The 23,497-nt window shown below is 47.5% G+C and overlaps 18 non-coding genes across 18 annotated transcripts; all 18 read right to left on the bottom strand.

Annotated features, from left to right (window-relative positions):
• Window positions 1-639: 639 nt before the first annotated feature.
• Window positions 640-721, bottom strand: Trnas-gcu. Its single transcript has one exon. It is a non-coding gene; the product is annotated as a tRNA-Ser (tRNA).
• Window positions 722-1,559: 838 nt separating this feature from the next.
• Trnas-gcu lies at window positions 1,560-1,641 on the bottom strand. Its single transcript has one exon. It is a non-coding gene; the product is annotated as a tRNA-Ser (tRNA).
• An 838-nt stretch (window positions 1,642-2,479) lies between these two features.
• On the bottom strand, window positions 2,480-2,561 carry Trnas-gcu. The gene has a single exon. It is a non-coding gene; the product is annotated as a tRNA-Ser (tRNA).
• An 838-nt stretch (window positions 2,562-3,399) lies between these two features.
• Window positions 3,400-3,481, bottom strand: Trnas-gcu. Its single transcript has one exon. It is a non-coding gene; the product is annotated as a tRNA-Ser (tRNA).
• An 838-nt stretch (window positions 3,482-4,319) lies between these two features.
• Trnas-gcu lies at window positions 4,320-4,401 on the bottom strand. Its single transcript has one exon. It is a non-coding gene; the product is annotated as a tRNA-Ser (tRNA).
• Window positions 4,402-5,239: 838 nt separating this feature from the next.
• On the bottom strand, window positions 5,240-5,321 carry Trnas-gcu. The gene has a single exon. It is a non-coding gene; the product is annotated as a tRNA-Ser (tRNA).
• An 838-nt stretch (window positions 5,322-6,159) lies between these two features.
• Trnas-gcu lies at window positions 6,160-6,241 on the bottom strand. Its single transcript has one exon. It is a non-coding gene; the product is annotated as a tRNA-Ser (tRNA).
• An 838-nt stretch (window positions 6,242-7,079) lies between these two features.
• On the bottom strand, window positions 7,080-7,161 carry Trnas-gcu. The gene has a single exon. It is a non-coding gene; the product is annotated as a tRNA-Ser (tRNA).
• An 838-nt stretch (window positions 7,162-7,999) lies between these two features.
• Window positions 8,000-8,081, bottom strand: Trnas-gcu. The gene has a single exon. It is a non-coding gene; the product is annotated as a tRNA-Ser (tRNA).
• An 838-nt stretch (window positions 8,082-8,919) lies between these two features.
• Trnas-gcu lies at window positions 8,920-9,001 on the bottom strand. The gene has a single exon. It is a non-coding gene; the product is annotated as a tRNA-Ser (tRNA).
• Window positions 9,002-16,605: 7,604 nt separating this feature from the next.
• Window positions 16,606-16,687, bottom strand: Trnas-gcu. The gene has a single exon. It is a non-coding gene; the product is annotated as a tRNA-Ser (tRNA).
• Window positions 16,688-17,525: 838 nt separating this feature from the next.
• On the bottom strand, window positions 17,526-17,607 carry Trnas-gcu. The gene has a single exon. It is a non-coding gene; the product is annotated as a tRNA-Ser (tRNA).
• Window positions 17,608-18,445: 838 nt separating this feature from the next.
• On the bottom strand, window positions 18,446-18,527 carry Trnas-gcu. The gene has a single exon. It is a non-coding gene; the product is annotated as a tRNA-Ser (tRNA).
• An 838-nt stretch (window positions 18,528-19,365) lies between these two features.
• Window positions 19,366-19,447, bottom strand: Trnas-gcu. The gene has a single exon. It is a non-coding gene; the product is annotated as a tRNA-Ser (tRNA).
• Window positions 19,448-20,285: 838 nt separating this feature from the next.
• Window positions 20,286-20,367, bottom strand: Trnas-gcu. The gene has a single exon. It is a non-coding gene; the product is annotated as a tRNA-Ser (tRNA).
• Window positions 20,368-21,205: 838 nt separating this feature from the next.
• Window positions 21,206-21,287, bottom strand: Trnas-gcu. The gene has a single exon. It is a non-coding gene; the product is annotated as a tRNA-Ser (tRNA).
• An 838-nt stretch (window positions 21,288-22,125) lies between these two features.
• Window positions 22,126-22,207, bottom strand: Trnas-gcu. The gene has a single exon. It is a non-coding gene; the product is annotated as a tRNA-Ser (tRNA).
• Window positions 22,208-23,045: 838 nt separating this feature from the next.
• Trnas-gcu lies at window positions 23,046-23,127 on the bottom strand. Its single transcript has one exon. It is a non-coding gene; the product is annotated as a tRNA-Ser (tRNA).
• Window positions 23,128-23,497: the final 370 nt, after the last annotated feature.

Raw genomic sequence — 23,497 nt, 5'->3', positions numbered from 1 at the left:
GACCCACTTATTTACTGCAGGAATAAGAATTGTATCGACATGTAGTGTCGTCTAATGCAATGAGAAAGGTGCTGTGCATACTTTTCCACGACTTACTGCAACGAAACGTACAGCTCGATACGCTACACTGATATTGCTAGCTAGGTTTTGACGTTCCCCCTAGCCCAAGATTGTCCTGCTGTTTGCGATGGAGCTTGGTGTTTGGGCGGCCACTGGCGACGGATGTCTGCAAAGTCAAGTCTCTCCAGTAGGCCCTGTCAAATCGCTTCTGTAGATGGCGGCCTGGCTTTAAACAAACTGTCGGAAGGCGACAGTTGTGCTACAGATGGATTATTATAGGCTTGATACGTTAAAATGACTGCGACAGGTATGCACTTAAATATAAATAACAACTCGTCGTTCGCAAATACCAACATACTCTTTGCTGGAACCGAAATTTGATTGGTTTATAGATCTCGAAATGATGTTTAATTCGAAGGGCATACGCTATGGAATGTTGTGCGCTTTCATCTGGTACGCAGTTTTGTCTCGTATTTCATACACACTCTATCTGCCACGTACACGCGCCGTTGTTACTACTGTGTGGCGTTTTGCACGGAGAGGGAGTGACCGCAAACGAGTGCCTTACGTAAAATTCTTCGACGAGGATGGGATTCGAACCCACGCGTGCAGAGCACATTGGATTAGCAGTCCAACGCCTTAACCACTCGGCCACCTCGTCTGCTGCAACTGCAGCTGTGTCTTTGGCGAGTGCTTGCCGAAGGAAGACATTTGTCGATTCGAAAACGCATTCAAAACATCGTACTGGGCCGCTGTTAACGTCTAATGCCATGCAGCAGTGCAGCCGACCAAGCTCCCACTCGCGAATCGTTTAATGACAGCATCCGTCCACGTCGATATCCGATCGGGGCAAAATCACCGACCCACTTATTTACTGCAGGAATAAGCATTGTATCGACATGTAGTGTCGTCTAATGCAATGAGAAAGGTGTTGTGCATACTTTTCCACGACTTACTGCAACGAAACGTACAGCTCGATACGCTACACTGATATTGCTAGCTAGGTTTTGACGTTCCCCCTAGCCCAAGATTGTCCTGCTGTTTGCGATGGAGCTTGGTGTTTGGGCGGCCACTGGCGACGGATGTCTGCAAAGTCAAGTCTCTCCAGTAGGCCCTGTCAAATCGCTTCTGTAGATGGCGGCCTGGCTTAAAACAAACTGTCGGAAGGCGACAGTTGTGCTACAGATGGATTATTATAGGCTTGATACGTTAAAATGACTGCGACAGGTATGCACTTAAATATAAATAACAACTCGTCGTTCGCAAATACCAACATACTCTTTGCTGGAACCGAAATTTGATTGGTTTATAGATCTCGAAATGATGTTTAATTCGAAGGGCATACGCTATGGAATGTTGTGCGCTTTCATCTGGTACGCAGTTTTGTCTCGTATTTCATACACACTCTATCTGCCACGTACACGCGCCGTTGTTACTACTGTGTGGCGTTTTGCACGGAGAGGGAGTGACCGCATACGAGTGCCTTACGTAAAATTCTTCGACGAGGATGAGATTCGAACCCACGCGTGCAGAGCACATTGGATTAGCAGTCCAACGCCTTAACCACTCGGCCATCTCGTCTGCTGCAACTGCAGCTGTGTCTTTGGCGAGTGCTTGCCGAAGGAAGACATTTGTCGATTCGAAAACGCATTCAAAACATCGTACTGGGCCGCTGTTAACGTCTAATGCCATGCAGCAGTGCAGCCGACCAAGCTCCCACTCGCGAATCGTTTAATGACAGCATCCGTCCACGTCGATATCCGATCGGGGCAAAATCACCGACCCACTTATTTACTGCAGGAATAAGAATTGTATCGACATGTAGTGTCGTCTAATGCAATGAGAAAGGTGCTGTGCATACTTTTCCACGACTTACTGCAACGAAACGTACAGCTCGATACGCTACACTGATATTGCTAGCTAGGTTTTGACGTTCCCCCTAGCCCAAGATTGTCCTGCTGTTTGCGATGGAGCTTGGTGTTTGGGCGGCCACTGGCGACGGATGTCTGCAAAGTCAAGTCTCTCCAGTAGGCCCTGTCAAATCGCTTCTGTAGATGGCGGCCTGGCTTTAAACAAACTGTCGGAAGGCGACAGTTGTGCTACAGATGGATTATTATAGGCTTGATACGTTAAAATGACTGCGACAGGTATGCACTTAAATATAAATAACAACTCGTCGTTCGCAAATACCAACATACTCTTTGCTGGAACCGAAATTTGATTGGTTTATAGATCTCGAAATGATGTTTAATTCGAAAGGCAAACGCTATGGAATGTTGTGCGCTTTCATATGGTACGCAGTTTTGTCTCGTATTTCATACACACTCTATCTGCCACGTACACGCGCCGTTGTTACTACTGTGTGGCGTTTCGCACGGAGAGGGAGTGACCGCAAACGAGTGCCTTACGTAAAATTCTTCGACGAGGATGGGATTCGAACCCACGCGTGCAGAGCACATTGGATTAGCAGTCCAACGCCTTAACCACTCGGCCACCTCGTCTGCTGCAACTGCAGCTGTGTCTTTGGCGAGTGCTTGCCGAAGGAAGACATTTGTCGATTCGAAAACGCATTCAAAACATCGTACTGGGCCGCTGTTAACGTCTAATGCCATGCAGCAGTGCAGCCGACCAAGCTCCCACTCGCGAATCGTTTAATGACAGCATCCGTCCACGTCGATATCCGATCGGGGCAAAATCACCGACCCACTTATTTACTGCAGGAATAAGCATTGTATCGACATGTAGTGTCGTCTAATGCAATGAGAAAGGTGTTGTGCATACTTTTCCACGACTTACTGCAACGAAACGTACAGCTCGATACGCTACACTGATATTGCTAGCTAGGTTTTGACGTTCCCCCTAGCCCAAGATTGTCCTGCTGTTTGCGATGGAGCTTGGTGTTTGGGCGGCCACTGGCGACGGATGTCTGCAAAGTCAAGTCTCTCCAGTAGGCCCTGTCAAATCGCTTCTGTAGATGGCGGCCTGGCTTAAAACAAACTGTCGGAAAGCGACAGTTGTGCTACAGATGGATTATTATAGGCTTGATACGTTAAAATGACTGCGACAGGTATGCACTTAAATATAAATAACAACTCGTCGTTCGCAAATACCAACATACTCTTTGCTGGAACCGAAATTTGATTGGTTTATAGATCTCGAAATGATGTTTAATTCGAAGGGCATACGCTATGGAATGTTGTGCGCTTTCATCTGGTACGCAGTTTTGTCTCGTATTTCATACACACTCTATCTGCCACGTACACGCGCCGTTGTTACTACTGTGTGGCGTTTTGCACGGAGAGGGAGTGACCGCATACGAGTGCCTTACGTAAAATTCTTCGACAAGGATGGGATTCGAACCCACGCGTGCAGAGCACATTGGATTAGCAGTCCAACGCCTTAACCACTCGGCCATCTCGTCTGCTGCAACTGCAGCTGTGTCTTTGGCGAGTGCTTGCCGAAGGAAGACATTTGTCGATTCGAAAACGCATTCAAAACATCGTACTGGGCCGCTGTTAACGTCTAATGCCATGCAGCAGTGCAGCCGACCAAGCTCCCACTCGCGAATCGTTTAATGACAGCATCCGTCCACGTCGATATCCGATCGGGGCAAAATCACCGACCCACTTATTTACTGCAGGAATAAGAATTGTATCGACATGTAGTGTCGTCTAATGCAATGAGAAAGGTGCTGTGCATACTTTTCCACGACTTACTGCAACGAAACGTACAGCTCGATACGCTACACTGATATTGCTAGCTAGGTTTTGACGTTCCCCCTAGCCCAAGATTGTCCTGCTGTTTGCGATGGAGCTTGGTGTTTGGGCGGCCACTGGCGACGGATGTCTGCAAAGTCAAGTCTCTCCAGTAGGCCCTGTCAAATCGCTTCTGTAGATGGCGGCCTGGCTTTAAACAAACTGTCGGAAGGCGACAGTTGTGCTACAGATGGATTATTATAGGCTTGATACGTTAAAATGACTGCGACAGGTATGCACTTAAATATAAATAACAACTCGTCGTTCGCAAATACCAACATACTCTTTGCTGGAACCGAAATTTGATTGGTTTATAGATCTCGAAATGATGTTTAATTCGAAAGGCAAACGCTATGGAATGTTGTGCGCTTTCATATGGTACGCAGTTTTGTCTCGTATTTCATACACACTCTATCTGCCACGTACACGCGCCGTTGTTACTACTGTGTGGCGTTTCGCACGGAGAGGGAGTGACCGCAAACGAGTGCCTTACGTAAAATTCTTCGACGAGGATGGGATTCGAACCCACGCGTGCAGAGCACATTGGATTAGCAGTCCAACGCCTTAACCACTCGGCCACCTCGTCTGCTGCAACTGCAGCTGTGTCTTTGGCGAGTGCTTGCCGAAGGAAGACATTTGTCGATTCGAAAACGCATTCAAAACATCGTACTGGGCCGCTGTTAACGTCTAATGCCATGCAGCAGTGCAGCCGACCAAGCTCCCACTCGCGAATCGTTTAATGACAGCATCCGTCCACGTCGATATCCGATCGGGGCAAAATCACCGACCCACTTATTTACTGCAGGAATAAGCATTGTATCGACATGTAGTGTCGTCTAATGCAATGAGAAAGGTGTTGTGCATACTTTTCCACGACTTACTGCAACGAAACGTACAGCTCGATACGCTACACTGATATTGCTAGCTAGGTTTTGACGTTCCCCCTAGCCCAAGATTGTCCTGCTGTTTGCGATGGAGCTTGGTGTTTGGGCGGCCACTGGCGACGGATGTCTGCAAAGTCAAGTCTCTCCAGTAGGCCCTGTCAAATCGCTTCTGTAGATGGCGGCCTGGCTTTAAACAAACTGTCGGAAGGCGACAGTTGTGCTACAGATGGATTATTATAGGCTTGATACGTTAAAATGACTGCGACAGGTATGCACTTAAATATAAATAACAACTCGATGTTCGCAAATACCAACATACTCTTTGCTGGAACCGAAATTTGATTGGTTTATAGATCTCGAAATGATGTTTAATTCGAAGGGCATACGCTATGGAATGTTGTGCGCTTTCATCTGGTACGCAGTTTTGTCTCGTATTTCATACACACTCTATCTGCCACGTACACGCGCCGTTGTTTCTACTGTGTGGCGTTTCGCACGGAGAGGGAGTGACCGCAAACAAGTGCCTTACGTAAAATTCTTCGACGAGGATGGGATTCGAACCCACGCGTGCAGAGCACATTGGATTAGCAGTCCAACGCCTTAACCACTCGGCCACGTCGTCTGCTGCAACTACAGCTGTGTCTTTGGCGAGTGCTTTGCGAAGGAAGACATTTGTCGATTCGAAAACGCATTCAAAACATCGTACTGGGCCGCTGTTAACGTCTAATGCCAAGCAGCAGTGCAGCCGACCATGCTCCCACTCGCGAATCGTTTAATGACAGCATCCGTCCACGTCGATATCCGATCGGGGCAAAATCACCGGCCCACTTTTTTACTGCAGGAATAAGCATTGTGTCGACATGTAGTGTCGTCTAATGCAATGAGAAAGGTGCTGTGCATTCTTTTCCACGACTTACTGCAACGAAACGTACAGCTCGATACGCTACGCTGATATTGCTAGCAAGGTTTTGACGTTCCCCCTAGCCCAAGATTGTCCTGCTGTTTGCGATGGAGCTTGGTGTTTGGGCGGCCACTGGCGACGGATGTCTGCAAAGTCAAGTCTCTCCAGTAGGCCCTGTCAAATCGCTTCTGTAGATGGCGGCCTGGCTTTAAACAAACTGTCGGAAGGCGACAGTTGTGCTACAGATGGATTATTATAGGCTTGATACGTTAAAATGACTGCGACAGGTATGCACTTAAATATAAATAACAACTCGTCGTTCGCAAATACCAACATACTCTTTGCTGGAACCGAAATTTGATTGGTTTATAGATCTCGAAATGATGTTTAATTCGAAAGGCAAACGCTATGGAATGTTGTGCGCTTTCATATGGTACGCAGTTTTGTCTCGTATTTCATACACACTCTATCTGCCACGTACACGCGCCGTTGTTACTACTGTGTGGCGTTTCGCACGGAGAGGGAGTGACCGCAAACGAGTGCCTTACGTAAAATTCTTCGACGAGGATGGGATTCGAACCCACGCGTGCAGAGCACATTGGATTAGCAGTCCAACGCCTTAACCACTCGGCCACCTCGTCTGCTGCAACTGCAGCTGTGTCTTTGGCGAGTGCTTGCCGAAGGAAGACATTTGTCGATTCGAAAACGCATTCAAAACATCGTACTGGGCCGCTGTTAACGTCTAATGCCATGCAGCAGTGCAGCCGACCAAGCTCCCACTCGCGAATCGTTTAATGACAGCATCCGTCCACGTCGATATCCGATCGGGGCAAAATCACCGACCCACTTATTTACTGCAGGAATAAGCATTGTATCGACATGTAGTGTCGTCTAATGCAATGAGAAAGGTGTTGTGCATACTTTTCCACGACTTACTGCAACGAAACGTACAGCTCGATACGCTACACTGATATTGCTAGCTAGGTTTTGACGTTCCCCCTAGCCCAAGATTGTCCTGCTGTTTGCGATGGAGCTTGGTGTTTGGGCGGCCACTGGCGACGGATGTCTGCAAAGTCAAGTCTCTCCAGTAGGCCCTGTCAAATCGCTTCTGTAGATGGCGGCCTGGCTTTAAACAAACTGTCGGAAGGCGACAGTTGTGCTACAGATGGATTATTATAGGCTTGATACGTTAAAATGACTGCGACAGGTATGCACTTAAATATAAATAACAACTCGATGTTCGCAAATACCAACATACTCTTTGCTGGAACCGAAATTTGATTGGTTTATAGATCTCGAAATGATGTTTAATTCGAAGGGCATACGCTATGGAATGTTGTGCGCTTTCATCTGGTACGCAGTTTTGTCTCGTATTTCATACACACTCTATCTGCCACGTACACGCGCCGTTGTTTCTACTGTGTGGCGTTTCGCACGGAGAGGGAGTGACCGCAAACAAGTGCCTTACGTAAAATTCTTCGACGAGGATGGGATTCGAACCCACGCGTGCAGAGCACATTGGATTAGCAGTCCAACGCCTTAACCACTCGGCCACGTCGTCTGCTGCAACTACAGCTGTGTCTTTGGCGAGTGCTTTGCGAAGGAAGACATTTGTCGATTCGAAAACGCATTCAAAACATCGTACTGGGCCGCTGTTAACGTCTAATGCCAAGCAGCAGTGCAGCCGACCATGCTCCCACTCGCGAATCGTTTAATGACAGCATCCGTCCACGTCGATATCCGATCGGGGCAAAATCACCGGCCCACTTTTTTACTGCAGGAATAAGCATTGTGTCGACATGTAGTGTCGTCTAATGCAATGAGAAAGGTGCTGTGCATTCTTTTCCACGACTTACTGCAACGAAACGTACAGCTCGATACGCTACGCTGATATTGCTAGCAAGGTTTTGACGTTCCCCCTAGCCCAAGATTGTCCTGCTGTTTGCGATGGAGCTTGGTGTTTGGGCGGCCACTGGCGACGGATGTCTGCAAAGTCAAGTCTCTCCAGTAGGCCCTGTCAAATCGCTTCTGTAGATGGCGGCCTGGCTTTAAACAAACTGTCGGAAGGCGACAGTTGTGCTACAGATGGATTATTATACGCTTGATACGTTAAAATGACTGCGACAGGTATGCACTTAAATATAAATAACAACTCGATGTTCGCAAATACCAACATACTCTTTGCTGGAACCGAAATTTGATTGGTTTATAGATCTCGAAATGATGTTTAATTCGAAGGGCATACGCTATGGAATGTTGTGCGCTTTCATCTGGTACGCAGTTTTGTCTCGTATTTCATACACACTCTATCTGCCACGTACACGCGCCGTTGTTTCTACTGTGTGGCGTTTCGCACGGAGAGGGAGTGACCGCAAACAAGTGCCTTACGTAAAATTCTTCGACGAGGATGGGATTCGAACCCACGCGTGCAGAGCACATTGGATTAGCAGTCCAACGCCTTAACCACTCGGCCACCTCGTCTGCTGCAACTGCAGCTGTGTCTTTGGCGAGTGCTTGCCGAAGGAAGACATTTGTCGATTCGAAAACGCATTCAAAACATCGTACTGCGCCGCTGTTAACGTCTAATGCCATGCAGCAGTGCAGCCGACCAAGCTCCCACTCGCGAATCGTTTAATGATAGCATCCGTCCACGTCGATATCCGATCGGGGCAAAATCACCGACCCACTTATTTACTGCAGGAATAAGCATTGTATCGACATGTAGTGTCGTCTAATGCAATGAGAAAGGTGCTGTGCATACTTTTCCACGACTTACTGCAACGAAACGTACAGCTCGATACGCTACACTGATATTGCTAGCTAGGTTTTGACGTTCTCCCTAGCCCAAGATTGTCCTGCTGTTTGCGATGGAGCTTGGTGTTTGGGCGGCCACTGGCGACGGATGTCTGCAAAGTCAAGTCTCTCCAGTAGGCCCTGTCAAATCGCTTCTGTAGATGGCGGCCTGGCTTTAAACAAACTGTCGGAAGGCGACAGTTGTGCTACAGATGGATTATTATAGGCTTGATACGTTAAAATGACTGCGACAGGTATGCACTTAAATATAAATAACAACTCGTCGTTCGCAAATACCAACATACTCTTTGCTGGAACCGAAATTTGATTGGTTTATAGATCTCGAAATGATGTTTAATTCGAAAGGCAAACGCTATGGAATGTTGTGCGCTTTCATATGGTACGCAGTTTTGTCTCGTATTTCATACACACTCTATCTGCCACGTACACGCGCCGTTGTTACTACTGTGTGGCGTTTCGCACGGAGAGGGAGTGACCGCAAACGAGTGCCTTACGTAAAATTCTTCGACGAGGATGGGATTCGAACCCACGCGTGCAGAGCACATTGGATTAGCAGTCCAACGCCTTAACCACTCGGCCACCTCGTCTGCTGCAACTGCAGCTGTGTCTTTGGCGAGTGCTTGCCGAAGGAAGACATTTGTCGATTCGAAAACGCATTCAAAACATCGTACTGGGCCGCTGTTAACGTCTAATGCCATGCAGCAGTGCAGCCGACCAAGCTCCCACTCGCGAATCGTTTAATGACAGCATCCGTCCACGTCGATATCCGATCGGGGCAAAATCACCGACCCACTTATTTACTGCAGGAATAAGCATTGTATCGACATGTAGTGTCGTCTAATGCAATGAGAAAGGTGTTGTGCATACTTTTCCACGACTTACTGCAACGAAACGTACAGCTCGATACGCTACACTGATATTGCTAGCTAGGTTTTGACGTTCCCCCTAGCCCAAGATTGTCCTGCTGTTTGCGATGGAGCTTGGTGTTTGGGCGGCCACTGGCGACGGATGTCTGCAAAGTCAAGTCTCTCCAGTAGGCCCTGTCAAATCGCTTCTGTAGATGGCGGCCTGGCTTTAAACAAACTGTCGGAAGGCGACAGTTGTGCTACAGATGGATTATTATAGGCTTGATACGTTAAAATGACTGCGACAGGTATGCACTTAAATATAAATAACAACTCGATGTTCGCAAATACCAACATACTCTTTGCTGGAACCGAAATTTGATTGGTTTATAGATCTCGAAATGATGTTTAATTCGAAGGGCATACGCTATGGAATGTTGTGCGCTTTCATCTGGTACGCAGTTTTGTCTCGTATTTCATACACACTCTATCTGCCACGTACACGCGCCGTTGTTTCTACTGTGTGGCGTTTCGCACGGAGAGGGAGTGACCGCAAACAAGTGCCTTACGTAAAATTCTTCGACGAGGATGGGATTCGAACCCACGCGTGCAGAGCACATTGGATTAGCCGTCCAACGCCTTAACCAATTTTTTTTTTTTTTTTTTTTTTTTTTTTTTTTAAATGAATAAATTCCTCCAAAGTAATGCAACGGAATGTATTGGTATGCAGCGAACAGCACACATACGGGGGAAAAAAAAGGGAAAAGGGAAAAAAGAAAAAACATCCCTAGAAAAACTAGTAAAAACAAGAACCTTAACTTCAAATTTAAAGTAATTCGACCCGTGCGTCATGGAAAGCCGTACCTGGAATGCACCACATCAACCAACTTGAAACTGAAAACGCCGATTGACCACCTCGGTCATTTCCACACAGCAGTAAAAAAAAAAAGCAAATTTAAAGACACAACGAGAGCACATAAAAAAAGGAACAATTGGTAAAAGTATGCCCCATGTGAGGCTCGAACTCACAACCCCGGCATTGCTCACGGCTACTGCCTGATAAGGACCGTGCGCCAACCAATTGCGCCACTTTATTTTTTTTTTTTATTTTTTTTTTTTTTTAAACGAAACCCGTAACCTTCTATGAAAATAAATTGGAATGGTGAAAAAGACAACGAAAAGACTTCGCCCTTGGGCATAGTAGAAGTGCTGCTCGAAGAATAAACGTAACATAAACACAGCTTCGTATCGCACTCAATGAAAGTTCCTGTAGCCAGTGTCCAGCGAGTCAGTGAAAGCCGCAGTGTGAGGGGGAGTCCGGACGCGACACAGAAGCAGTGGGGCCTCTTCGCGGCACCACTGGTGTCCCGCGGCCCGGCCTCACCCCTTGACACTCAGTTGACCTATCCGATACCCATGCGATGAAACGCTATTTTAAGCATATTGCCGAAGAGTTTCCCATGATTCGGGTACGTACATGTTTTGGCGAATTCGATATCCATAAACATCTTGAATTCCAAATAATTGTCACCGCCAAAATTATTAAAGACGTAGCTGGAATAGGTACCCAGCAACCACAAAACTGCATTGTTTTTCGTCTGCGGATAAAAATGCACATCAGGACGAGACAGTAGTGCTGACGAAACATTGGCGGTTGTAGTCCTGGTAATAAGAGCTATTTTTTGTCGAAGCCAAACCCAGTTCTGGAGACGGTCCCCGCAGGTGTAACGGTGGATAACTGTATCCGTCAGTTGGCAGCGACGACAGAGAGGGGTGTCACTGAGCCCGATTTTATGTAACCTCTCGTTCGTGCTAACCACATCATTGATGGCTTTGTACCAGGCAGTGCGAGCATCGGAACTGAGGACACGGGAACTGACATTGCGCCATACAATATCCCAGTTCATGCCACCGAGCTTCGTTGCCAAAGGATTCGTTCCTTCGTGTTGTCTCCAGTCCGCTATTATGGCTTGTGCAGTTAAACGTTGAGAGTTTATGACCTCTTTACCGATGTAGCTCCGTGAAAGATAATAATCTCTGATATGTTTTAGCCGATAACTGATGGGCTGAATATTCAGCGGTGGGTCAAGACTTTGCGGCCTGACGACAGTGAATAATTGCGCTGTAATGCCGAAAGGATCATTGTTAATTATAGCGGTCGTCCTTGTAACATAGAGAGCCATCGCTTTCACCTTGATATCTACTAATCCCATCCCTCCATTCTGGGGGTGGAGTGTTGCAGTTTTGGCAGACACGCGAAAAATTTCCCCTCTCCAAATAAAATTGGTCACCTTCGACATAATGTGCTTAGCAATGACTGCAGGCAGTGGCAGGAGCTGCGCCGTGTAGAAGGCTTTGGATAAAATACAGGAGTTGACCAGATGAATCCGATCAAATTGATTGAGGCTTCTGTGGGAATTGTCAATGAGAGCACCGTTAAGTTTACGCACTATTTCCCTCCAGTTTGCCGCCGCCATCTTTAAAGAGGACGCCGTCAATATGATGCCGAGAGCCTTGTGGACGCTGACTTCCTGGGCGTAGCCAACTCGCAAATGCTGGAGGCCACAGAGGTTAAGAAATTTACTTTTCTTGTCATTCAATTTAGCCCCCGACGCCAAACAGTATTGCTGGAGGTGAGCCGCTATAGTGGTGACGTCATTCTCATTGCGGACAACCACACCCACATCGTCGGCATAGGCGCCTACGACAGTTTTTTCTCCTGAAAGTGTTAGCCCTGTGAGTTTCGCCTGCAGTTGGAGTAACAGAGGTTCGAGTGAAAGAACAAAAAGTAACATGGACAAAGGGCTGCCTTGTGGAATCCCTCTGTTGATTTGAATCGGTTGGGTTAGTTGCGAGTTGACAGAAGCCTTGCGTTGATCCCCAGTGCCATGTTTGTGATCATGTCAATCGCGTTCTGCAAGAAACCGAATCTTTTCATGGTTTCAAGGAGGTACTCGTGAGCGACGAGGTCAAAGGCTTTAAAAAAGTCCAGAAAGATCAGCCCACACTTCACGTTACTGGCGTTCGTTAACGCAATGATATCCCGGTAAAAAGCTGCCGTTTGCAATACAGTTCTCCCGAAGGCACATGTCTGCTGACGTCCAATGAATTTAGCAGTGAGGGGCATCATTCGCGTGTTGATTGCACGGGCGACTATTTTATAATCGGAGTTTAACAATGAAATGGGGCGGAAGTTGGCGATATTTTTGGCACCTCTGCCTTTAGGGATAAGCACAATTGTGCATTCCTTAAAGGCAAGTGGTATAGGCTTCCCTTGAAAAACTTCGTTCACTAATTGGGTGATTTTGTCCCCGATGATGTGCCAATACCTCCTGTAAAATTCAATGGGTAATCCGTCAGGACCAGGGGACTTCCTGATCCGCGAGTGGCAGACAATCTCCAAAACATCTTTATTACTAAATTCTAATGAAATTGTATCATTGTCTTCTCTAGTTATAGGAGAGGAAATGGCACTAAACAGTTCGTCATAGCAGCCGTCATGAGTAGCCGCTGACGTGTAGGTGTCAACAAAATAGTCGTGTAGTGCCTTGATAATCTCTCGCTGGGTGTCGACAGTCGTGCCATCACCGAGTTTCAGGGCCTCAATAAAAGTCCTCCTTCTGTTCTTAGCATGTTTGACAAGGTGGTATAGAGCGGCTGTTTCATCGTCCCTGACCGACTTCACTTTAGATTTGATCTTAAGACCTTCCAGTTGCATCCTCTTAAGATTGATTAATTTCGCCTTTATTTTTCGAATGTCGTCTATTCTGGTGTGCGCGGCGTCGGCTCTATCAAAGAGGTCGCGTAAGATAGTGTAGTAGAACTCCATCGTCTTCTTTATCGCGGCTGCTCTTTCAATACCGAAGAATATAACAACTTTTCGCAGTTTGGGTTTTGCATGCTGAGTCCACCACGCTATGGTGCTACGAAAGTTTGCGGTAGTGCGCAAGCACTGCTCCCAAGCGCGTCGCACCGCCGCCTCTAGGTCAGCATCCGTTAATAAGGAGACGTTCAAGTTCCATTGATTTTTATACCAACGCGTTGGTTGTGGCAGCAAATTCAGGCACGCAACGACACCACTGTGATCAGAGAAGCTGGAGGGTATTGTTTCAATTTGTAACAAGACATTCTCTAAAACGTCGGAAACATAAATCCTGTCAATTCTGCTGCAGGAATTCGCGACGATGTGTGTGAATCGTACCAAGGTCGGGTACCTAATTTCCCACGCGTCTTTCAGTTTGAGGTCGGTCACGAGACGCTTTAATTCAGGCGAATAATTAAAATTCGGGGACTGATCTTTCTGGGATAAAACACAATTAAAATCACCTCCAATGATAACACGTTCGGGATTTTTCCGTAACAAATAGATGATTTGTTCCTTAAAAAAGTTTGCTCGTTCCGCCCTATAGGTACTGCCAGAAGGCGCGTACAAGTTAATGATGGTGACGCCAAAAACGGTGACACCCACACCTCTACCGGAATCTAACTTGTCAACCTGAGTGGCGGGAATGCCTTCTCTAAGTAAGATGGCAGTCCCCACGTTCGAGTCGGGGGAAAAATTTGTAATAGCAACAAAACCAGGAAGAGTTAAGTGTGGCATGGCCACCTCCTGCAAAAGAGCGATATCTGTTCCCGACTCATAGAGATATTGTTTTAAGGCACTCAGTTTCACCTCCGACCGGATTTTATTAATATTTAATGTCGTGATCGTATAGGCCTGCGACATTATGACAGTACGTGGAAGAGGCGGAAGGAGCAAATATCTTTAAAGGGCAACATCTTCATGCCATTCCATATTTGTGGCCGGGAAATTCGTGTCTGTGACGTCACTGAGTTGTATTCGTGCGTCTTTGTTCTTACTCTTTTTACGCACAGCATTTACATTAGGTTGCACTCGGATCCTGGGGCGGACACTGTGGAGCACCTCTGCAGCTGGCGTCGTGGGAGGGTCGTGGGTGATGTCAAGCTGCTCTCCCGGCACATCCCGCGAAGGGATGGCACGCGGCGACACCGCCGGCGAGCGAGCAGCTGAACTATCACCCGCACTATCAGCCTGTTTGGCAACATTCTCTGCCCGCAGCTGTTTGTTGTCACCGACAGACCCGGACAGCTGTGGTTGTATTATTTCCTGGAGTTGTTGACAATCCCCTTGTTGTGAGTCCTGAACCGAAGCGGCTGCCACGTGATGTGTACCGTTTGCGCTCAGAGATGTTTGTATACCACCATCACAGGCCTCTGTGTGTGTACTTCCTGCAGGAATGTGAGCCACACGTACAGGTTGGTCGGCCTGAGTTGGCTGTAGCGGAAGTTCTAAGGCACTAGCCAGCGGCAACTGCTTAACTTCCACGGAAGTATCGGCACTTGAAATTGTGGGAGGAGAAGCGTCCACAATAGCCTCACCGATCGGAGCTTTCGCTTCCGAGCCGGATTCCCGATCGTCCTTTTTCGCGGTCTCATGCGCACTAGAGGTGTCGGTATCAGAGGCACTACTGTCACAAGTTCTGCGCCTCTTATTGGTCGCGGCATCGAGTTTTGCAGGGGGCAACGCACCTTTGTCTCTCCGAACCAGAACCGGAAACTCATTAGAACGAATTTCTTGTTGCTGTTCCAAAGGCATTTCAGAATTAGGGAGCCCAATCTCCGTCATCGGCTTGGCTGCCACTACATCCGCCAAAGTAAGCCTTTTACGCTGCTGGAGGGAATTCTTTAACACAAACATGCGCCTGGGGCAGTCTTGACGCAAGTGACCACTCTCATTACAGATATGACAGGTCGGTGTTTGGCCAATATAAGTAACGTGAGCCTTATAGTCACAAACAAGTATATGGGATGGAATATTCTGCTTGACATGCATTTCTACAGATCGAACGCCACTGTAACATTGCAACCTATGTTGACTTGACCACCGTTCGAGTCGAATCTGTTTAACGTCACCGAATTTGGACAGTACCTCCTTTAGATAACAATTTTCTACTTCAGGGGGTAAGTTGAAAATACGCACGTTCGTGTAGTCTACATCGGCATTGGAAATGAGCACTGTACTTACAGAGTCGTCCCGGTGTCGGAAAATAGCACTTCCTCCGTGCTTCGTCATGATCTTCTCCAGTAATACAGGATTCAGTAATTTAACAAAGAAACAATACTGCTCGGTATCATAATAGGCGGTGTGCACTTGGTCAGATGTAATCCCAATAACATCAACGATCCAGTCATGTATCTCCAGTGAACTCGGTTGCACAGATCGGGTGGACTTGTCGAAATCAAAACGGAGTGTACACTTTCGCGGAAATAACCTGGACATTGCAGCAGATAGCGAGCGGTAAACCCGCTACAATAAGAACGCAACAAAAATACAAATGGAAAACGATATAAACTGCAGAATAACACAACACTAGCAAACAGTAATATGAGTGGAAAACACGCCTTGTGAACACGCGGTGGAGCGGAGCACTGACACGTCCGACCAGCACGGTGTCGCAAGCGCGACTGACCACTCGGCCACCTCGTCTGCTGCAACTACAGCTGTGTCTTTGCCGAGTGCTTTCCGAAGGAAGACATTTGTCGATTCGAAAACGCATTCAAAACATCGTACTGGGCCGCTGTTAACGTCTAATGCCAAGCAGCAGTGCAGCCGACCATGCTCCCACTCGCGAATCGTTTAATGACAGCATCCGTCCACGTCGATATCCGATCGGGGCAAAATCACCGGCCCACTTTTTTACTGCAGGAATAAGCATTGTGTCGACATGTAGTGTCGTCTAATGCAATGAGAAAGGTGCTGTGCATCCTTTTCCACGACTTACTGCAACGAAACGTACAGCTCGATACGCTACACTGATATTGCTAGCAAGGTTTTGACGTTCCCCCTAGCCCAAGATTGTCCTGCTGTTTGCGATGGAGCTTGGTGTTTGGGCGGCCACTGGCGACGGATGTCTGCAAAGTCAAGTCTCTCCAGTAGGCCCTGTCAAATCGCTTCTGTAGATGGCGGCCTGGCTTTAAACAAACTGTCGGAAGGCGACAGTTGTGCTACAGATGGATTATTATAGGCTTGATACGTTAAAATGACTGCGACAGGTATGCACTTAAATATAAATAACAACTCGTCGTTCGCAAATACCAACATACTCTTTGCTGGAACCGAAATTTGATTGGTTTATAGATCTCGAAATGATGTTTAATTCGAAGGGCATACGCTATGGAATGTTGTGCGCTTTCATCTGGTACGCAGTTTTGTCTCGTATTTCATACACACTCTATCTGCCACGTACACGCGCCGTTGTTACTACTGTGTGGCGTTTTGCACGGAGAGGGAGTGACCGCAAACGAGTGCCTTACGTAAAATTCTTCGACGAGGATGGGATTCGAACCCACGCGTGCAGAGCACATTGGATTAGCAGTCCAACGCCTTAACCACTCGGCCACCTCGTCTGCTGCAACTGCAGCTGTGTCTTTGGCGAGTGCTTGCCGAAGGAAGACATTTGTCGATTCGAAAACGCATTCAAAACATCGTACTGGGCCGCTGTTAACGTCTAATGCCATGCAGCAGTGCAGCCGACCAAGCTCCCACTCGCGAATCGTTTAATGACAGCATCCGTCCACGTCGATATCCGATCGGGGCAAAATCACCGACCCACTTATTTACTGCAGGAATAAGCATTGTATCGACATGTAGTGTCGTCTAATGCAATGAGAAAGGTGTTGTGCATACTTTTCCACGACTTACTGCAACGAAACGTACAGCTCGATACGCTACACTGATATTGCTAGCTAGGTTTTGACGTTCCCCCTAGCCCAAGATTGTCCTGCTGTTTGCGATGGAGCTTGGTGTTTGGGCGGCCACTGGCGACGGATGTCTGCAAAGTCAAGTCTCTCCAGTAGGCCCTGTCAAATCGCTTCTGTAGATGGCGGCCTGGCTTAAAACAAACTGTCGGAAGGCGACAGTTGTGCTACAGATGGATTATTATAGGCTTGATACGTTAAAATGACTGCGACAGGTATGCACTTAAATATAAATAACAATTCGTCGTTCGCAAATACCAACATACTCTTTGCTGGAACCGAAATTTGATTGGTTTATAGATCTCGAAATTATGTTTAATTCGAAGGGCATACGCTATGGAATGTTGTGCGCTTTCATCTGGTACGCAGTTTTGTCTCGTATTTCATACACACTCTATCTGCCACGTACACGCGCCGTTGTTACTACTGTGTGGCGTTTTGCACGGAGAGGGAGTGACCGCATACGAGTGCCTTACGTAAAATTCTTCGACGAGGATGGGATTCGAACCCACGCGTGCAGAGCACATTGGATTAGCAGTCCAACGCCTTAACCACTCGGCCATCTCGTCTGCTGCAACTGCAGCTGTGTCTTTGGCGAGTGCTTGCCGAAGGAAGACATTTGTCGATTCGAAAACGCATTCAAAACATCGTACTGGGCCGCTGTTAACGTCTAATGCCATGCAGCAGTGCAGCCGACCAAGCTCCCACTCGCGAATCGTTTAATGACAGCATCCGTCCACGTCGATATCCGATCGGGGCAAAATCACCGACCCACTTATTTACTGCAGGAATAAGAATTGTATCGACATGTAGTGTCGTCTAATGCAATGAGAAAGGTGCTGTGCATACTTTTCCACGACTTACTGCAACGAAACGTACAGCTCGATACGCTACACTGATATTGCTAGCTAGGTTTTGACGTTCCCCCTAGCCCAAGATTGTCCTGCTGTTTGCGATGGAGCTTGGTGTTTGGGCGGCCACTGGCGACGGATGTCTGCAAAGTCAAGTCTCTCCAGTAGGCCCTGTCAAATCGCTTCTGTAGATGGCGGCCTGGCTTTAAACAAACTGTCGGAAGGCGACAGTTGTGCTACAGATGGATTATTATAGGCTTGATACGTTAAAATGACTGCGACAGGTATGCACTTAAATATAAATAACAACTCGTCGTTCGCAAATACCAACATACTCTTTGCTGGAACCGAAATTTGATTGGTTTATAGATCTCGAAATGATGTTTAATTCGAAGGGCATACGCTATGGAATGTTGTGCGCTTTCATCTGGTACGCAGTTTTGTCTCGTATTTCATACACAGTCTATCTGCCACGTACACGCGCCGTTGTTACTACTGTGTGGCGTTTTGCACGGAGAGGGAGTGACCGCAAACGAGTGCCTTACGTAAAATTCTTCGACGAGGATGGGATTCGAACCCACGCGTGCAGAGCACATCGGATTAGCAGTCCAACGCCTTAACCACTCGGCCACCTCGTCTGCTGCAACTGCAGCTGTGTCTTTGGCGAGTGCTTGCCGAAGGAAGACATTTGTCGATTCGAAAACGCATTCAAAACATCGTACTGGGCCGCTGTTAACGTCTAATGCCATGCAGCAGTGCAGCCGACCAAGCTCCCACTCGCGAATCGTTTAATGACAGCATCCGTCCACGTCGATATCCGATCGGGGCAAAATCACCGACCCACTTATTTACTGCAGGAATAAGCATTGTATCGACATGTAGTGTCGTCTAATGCAATGAGAAAGGTGTTGTGCATACTTTTCCACGACTTACTGCAACGAAACGTACAGCTCGATACGCTACACTGATATTGCTAGCTAGGTTTTGACGTTCCCCCTAGCCCAAGATTGTCCTGCTGTTTGCGATGGAGCTTGGTGTTTGGGCGGCCACTGGCGACGGATGTCTGCAAAGTCAAGTCTCTCCAGTAGGCCCTGTCAAATCGCTTCTGTAGATGGCGGCCTGGCTTTAAACAAACTGTCGGAAGGCGACAGTTGTGCTACAGATGGATTATTATAGGCTTGATACGTTAAAATGACTGCGACAGGTATGCACTTAAATATAAATAACAACTCGTCGTTCGCAAATACCAACATACTCTTTGCTGGAACCGAAATTTGATTGGTTTATAGATCTCGAAATGATGTTTAATTCGAAGGGCATACGCTATGGAATGTTGTGCGCTTTCATCTGGTACGCAGTTTTGTCTCGTATTTCATACACACTCTATCTGCCACGTACACGCGCCGTTGTTACTACTGTGTGGCGTTTTGCACGGAGAGGGAGTGACCGCAAACGAGTGCCTTACGTAAAATTCTTCGACGAGGATGGGATTCGAACCCACGCGTGCAGAGCACATTGGATTAGCAGTCCAACGCCTTAACCACTCGGCCACCTCGTCTGCTGCAACTGCAGCTGTGTCTTTGGCGAGTGCTTGCCGAAGGAAGACATTTGTCGATTCGAAAACGCATTCAAAACATCGTACTGGGCCGCTGTTAACGTCTAATGCCATGCAGCAGTGCAGCCGACCAAGCTCCCACTCGCGAATCGTTTAATGACAGCATCCGTCCACGTCGATATCCGATCGGGGCAAAATCACCGACCCACTTATTTACTGCAGGAATAAGAATTGTATCGACATGTAGTGTCGTCTAATGCAATGAGAAAGGTGCTGTGCATACTTTTCCACGACTTACTGCAACGAAACGTACAGCTCGATACGCTACACTGATATTGCTAGCTAGGTTTTGACGTTCCCCCTAGCCCAAGATTGTCCTGCTGTTTGCGATGGAGCTTGGTGTTTGGGCGGCCACTGGCGACGGATGTCTGCAAAGTCAAGTCTCTCCAGTAGGCCCTGTCAAATCGCTTCTGTAGATGGCGGCCTGGCTTTAAACAAACTGTCGGAAGGCGACAGTTGTGCTACAGATGGATTATTATAGGCTTGATACGTTAAAATGACTGCGACAGGTATGCACTTAAATATAAATAACAACTCGTCGTTCGCAAATACCAACATACTCTTTGCTGGAACCGAAATTTGATTGGTTTATAGATCTCGAAATGATGTTTAATTCGAAGGGCATACGCTATGGAATGTTGTGCGCTTTCATCTGGTACGCAGTTTTGTCTCGTATTTCATACACACTCTATCTGCCACGTACACGCGCCGTTGTTACTACTGTGTGGCGTTTTGCACGGAGAGGGAGTGACCGCAAACGAGTGCCTTACGTAAAATTCTTCGACGAGGATGGGATTCGAACCCACGCGTGCAGAGCACCTTGGATTAGCAGTCCAACGCCTTAACCACTCGGCCACCTCGTCTGCTGCAACTGCAGCTGTGTCTTTGGCGAGTGCTTGCCGAAGGAAGACATTTGTCGATTCGAAAACGCATTCAAAACATCGTACTGGGCCGCTGTTAACGTCTAATGCCATGCAGCAGTGCAGCCGACCAAGCTCCCACTCGCGAATCGTTTAATGACAGCATCCGTCCACGTCGATATCCGATCGGGGCAAAATCACCGACCCACTTATTTACTGCAGGAATAAGCATTGTATCGACATGTAGTGTCGTCTAATGCAATGAGAAAGGTGTTGTGCATACTTTTCCACGACTTACTGCAACGAAACGTACAGCTCGATACGCTACACTGATATTGCTAGCTAGGTTTTGACGTTCCCCCTAGCCCAAGATTGTCCTGCTGTTTGCGATGGAGCTTGGTGTTTGGGCGGCCACTGGCGACGGATGTCTGCAAAGTCAAGTCTCTCCAGTAGGCCCTGTCAAATCGCTTCTGTAGATGGCGGCCTGGCTTTAAACAAACTGTCGGAAGGCGACAGTTGTGCTACAGATGGATTATTATAGGCTTGATACGTTAAAATGACTGCGACAGGTATGCACTTAAATATAAATAACAACTCGTCGTTCGCAAATACCAACATACTCTTTGCTGGAACCGAAATTTGATTGGTTTATAGATCTCGAAATGATGTTTAATTCGAAGGGCATACGCTATGGAATGTTGTGCGCTTTCATCTGGTACGCAGTTTTGTCTCGTATTTCATACACACTCTATCTGCCACGTACACGCGCCGTTGTTACTACTGTGTGGCGTTTTGCACGGAGAGGGAGTGACCGCAAACGAGTGCCTTACGTAAAATTCTTCGACGAGGATGGGATTCGAACCCACGCGTGCAGAGCACATTGGATTAGCAGTCCAACGCCTTAACCACTCGGCCACCTCGTCTGCTGCAACTGCAGCTGTGTCTTTGGCGAGTGCTTGCCGAAGGAAGACATTTGTCGATTCGAAAACGCATTCAAAACATCGTACTGGGCCGCTGTTAACGTCTAATGCCATGCAGCAGTGCAGCCGACCAAGCTCCCACTCGCGAATCGTTTAATGACAGCATCCGTCCACGTCGATATCCGATCGGGGCAAAATCACCGACCCACTTATTTACTGCAGGAATAAGCATTGTATCGACATGTAGTGTCGTCTAATGCAATGAGAAAGGTGTTGTGCATACTTTTCCACGACTTACTGCAACGAAACGTACAGCTCGATACGCTACACTGATATTGCTAGCTAGGTTTTGACGTTCCCCGTAGCCCAAGATTGTCCTGCTGTTTGCGATGGAGCTTGGTGTTTGGGCGGCCACTGGCGACGGATGTCTGCAAAGTCAAGTCTCTCCAGTAGGCCCTGTCAAATCGCTTCTGTAGATGGCGGCCTGGCTTTAAACAAACTGTCGGAAGGCGACAGTTGTGCTACAGATGGATTATTATAGGCTTGATACGTTAAAATGACTGCGACAGGTATGCACTTAAATATAAATAACAACTCGTCGTTCGCAAATACCAACATACTCTTTGCTGGAACCGAAATTTGATTGGTTTATAGATCTCGAAATGATGTTTAATTCGAAGGGCATACGCTATGGAATGTTGTGCGCTTTCATCTGGTACGCAGTTTTGTCTCGTATTTCATACACACTCTATCTGCCACGTACACGCGCCGTTGTTACTACTGTGTGGCGTTTTGCACGGAGAGGGAGTGACCGCAAACGAGTGCCTTACGTAAAATTCTTCGACGAGGATGGGATTCGAACCCACGCGTGCAGAGCACATTGGATTAGCAGTCCAACGCCTTAACCACTCGGCCACCTCGTCTGCTGCAACTGCAGCTGTGTCTTTGGCGAGTGCTTGCCGAAGGAAGACATTTGTCGATTCGAAAACGCATTCAAAACATCGTACTGGGCCGCTGTTAACGTCTAATGCCATGCAGCAGTGCAGCCGACCAAGCTCCCACTCGCGAATCGTTTAATGACAGCATCCGTCCACGTCGATATCCGATCGGGGCAAAATCACCGACCCACTTATTTACTGCAGGAATAAGCATTGTATCGACATGTAGTGTCGTCTAATGCAATGAGAAAGGTGTTGTGCATACTTTTCCACGACTTACTGCAACGAAACGTACAGCTCGATACGCTACACTGATATTGCTAGCTAGGTTTTGACGTTCCCCCTAGCCCAAGATTGTCCTGCTGTTTGCGATGGAGCTTGGTGTTTGGGCGGCCACTGGCGACGGATGTCTGCAAAGTCAAGTCTCTCCAGTAGGCCCTGTCAAATCGCTTCTGTAGATGGCGGCCTGGCTTTAAACAAACTGTCGGAAGGCGACAGTTGTGCTACAGATGGATTATTATAGGCTTGATACGTTAAAATGACTGCGACAGGTATGCACTTAAATATAAATAACAACTCGTCGTTCGCAAATACCAACATACTCTTTGCTGGAACCGAAATTTGATTGGTTTATAGATCTCGAAATGATGTTTAATTCGAAGGGCATACGCTATGGAATGTTGTGCGCTTTCATCTGGTACGCAGTTTTGTCTCGTATTTCATACACACTCTATCTGCCACGTACACGCGCCGTTGTTACTACTGTGTGGCGTTTTGCACGGAGAGGGAGTGACCGCAAACGAGTGCCTTACGTAAAATTCTTCGACGAGGATGGGATTCGAACCCACGCGTGCAGAGCACCTTGGATTAGCAGTCCAACGCCTTAACCACTCGGCCACCTCGTCTGCTGCAACTGCAGCTGTGTCTTTGGCGAGTGCTTGCCGAAGGAAGACATTTGTCGATTCGAAAACGCATTCAAAACATCGTACTGGGCCGCTGTTAACGTCTAATGCCATGCAGCAGTGCAGCCGACCAAGCTCCCACTCGCGAATCGTTTAATGACAGCATCCGTCCACGTCGATATCCGATCGGGGCAAAATCACCGACCCACTTATTTACTGCAGGAATAAGCATTGTATCGACATGTAGTGTCGTCTAATGCAATGAGAAAGGTGTTGTGCATACTTTTCCACGACTTACTGCAACGAAACGTACAGCTCGATACGCTACACTGATATTGCTAGCTAGGTTTTGACGTTCCCCGTAGCCCAAGAT

Source organism: Schistocerca americana, chromosome 2 (assembly GCF_021461395.2).
Source record: "Schistocerca americana isolate TAMUIC-IGC-003095 chromosome 2, iqSchAmer2.1, whole genome shotgun sequence".
In the NCBI taxonomy this organism is placed as follows: Eukaryota; Metazoa; Arthropoda; class Insecta; order Orthoptera; family Acrididae; genus Schistocerca; species Schistocerca americana.
The sequence above is the reverse complement of the archived record's forward strand: the minus strand, read 5'-3'. Positions and strand labels throughout refer to the sequence as shown.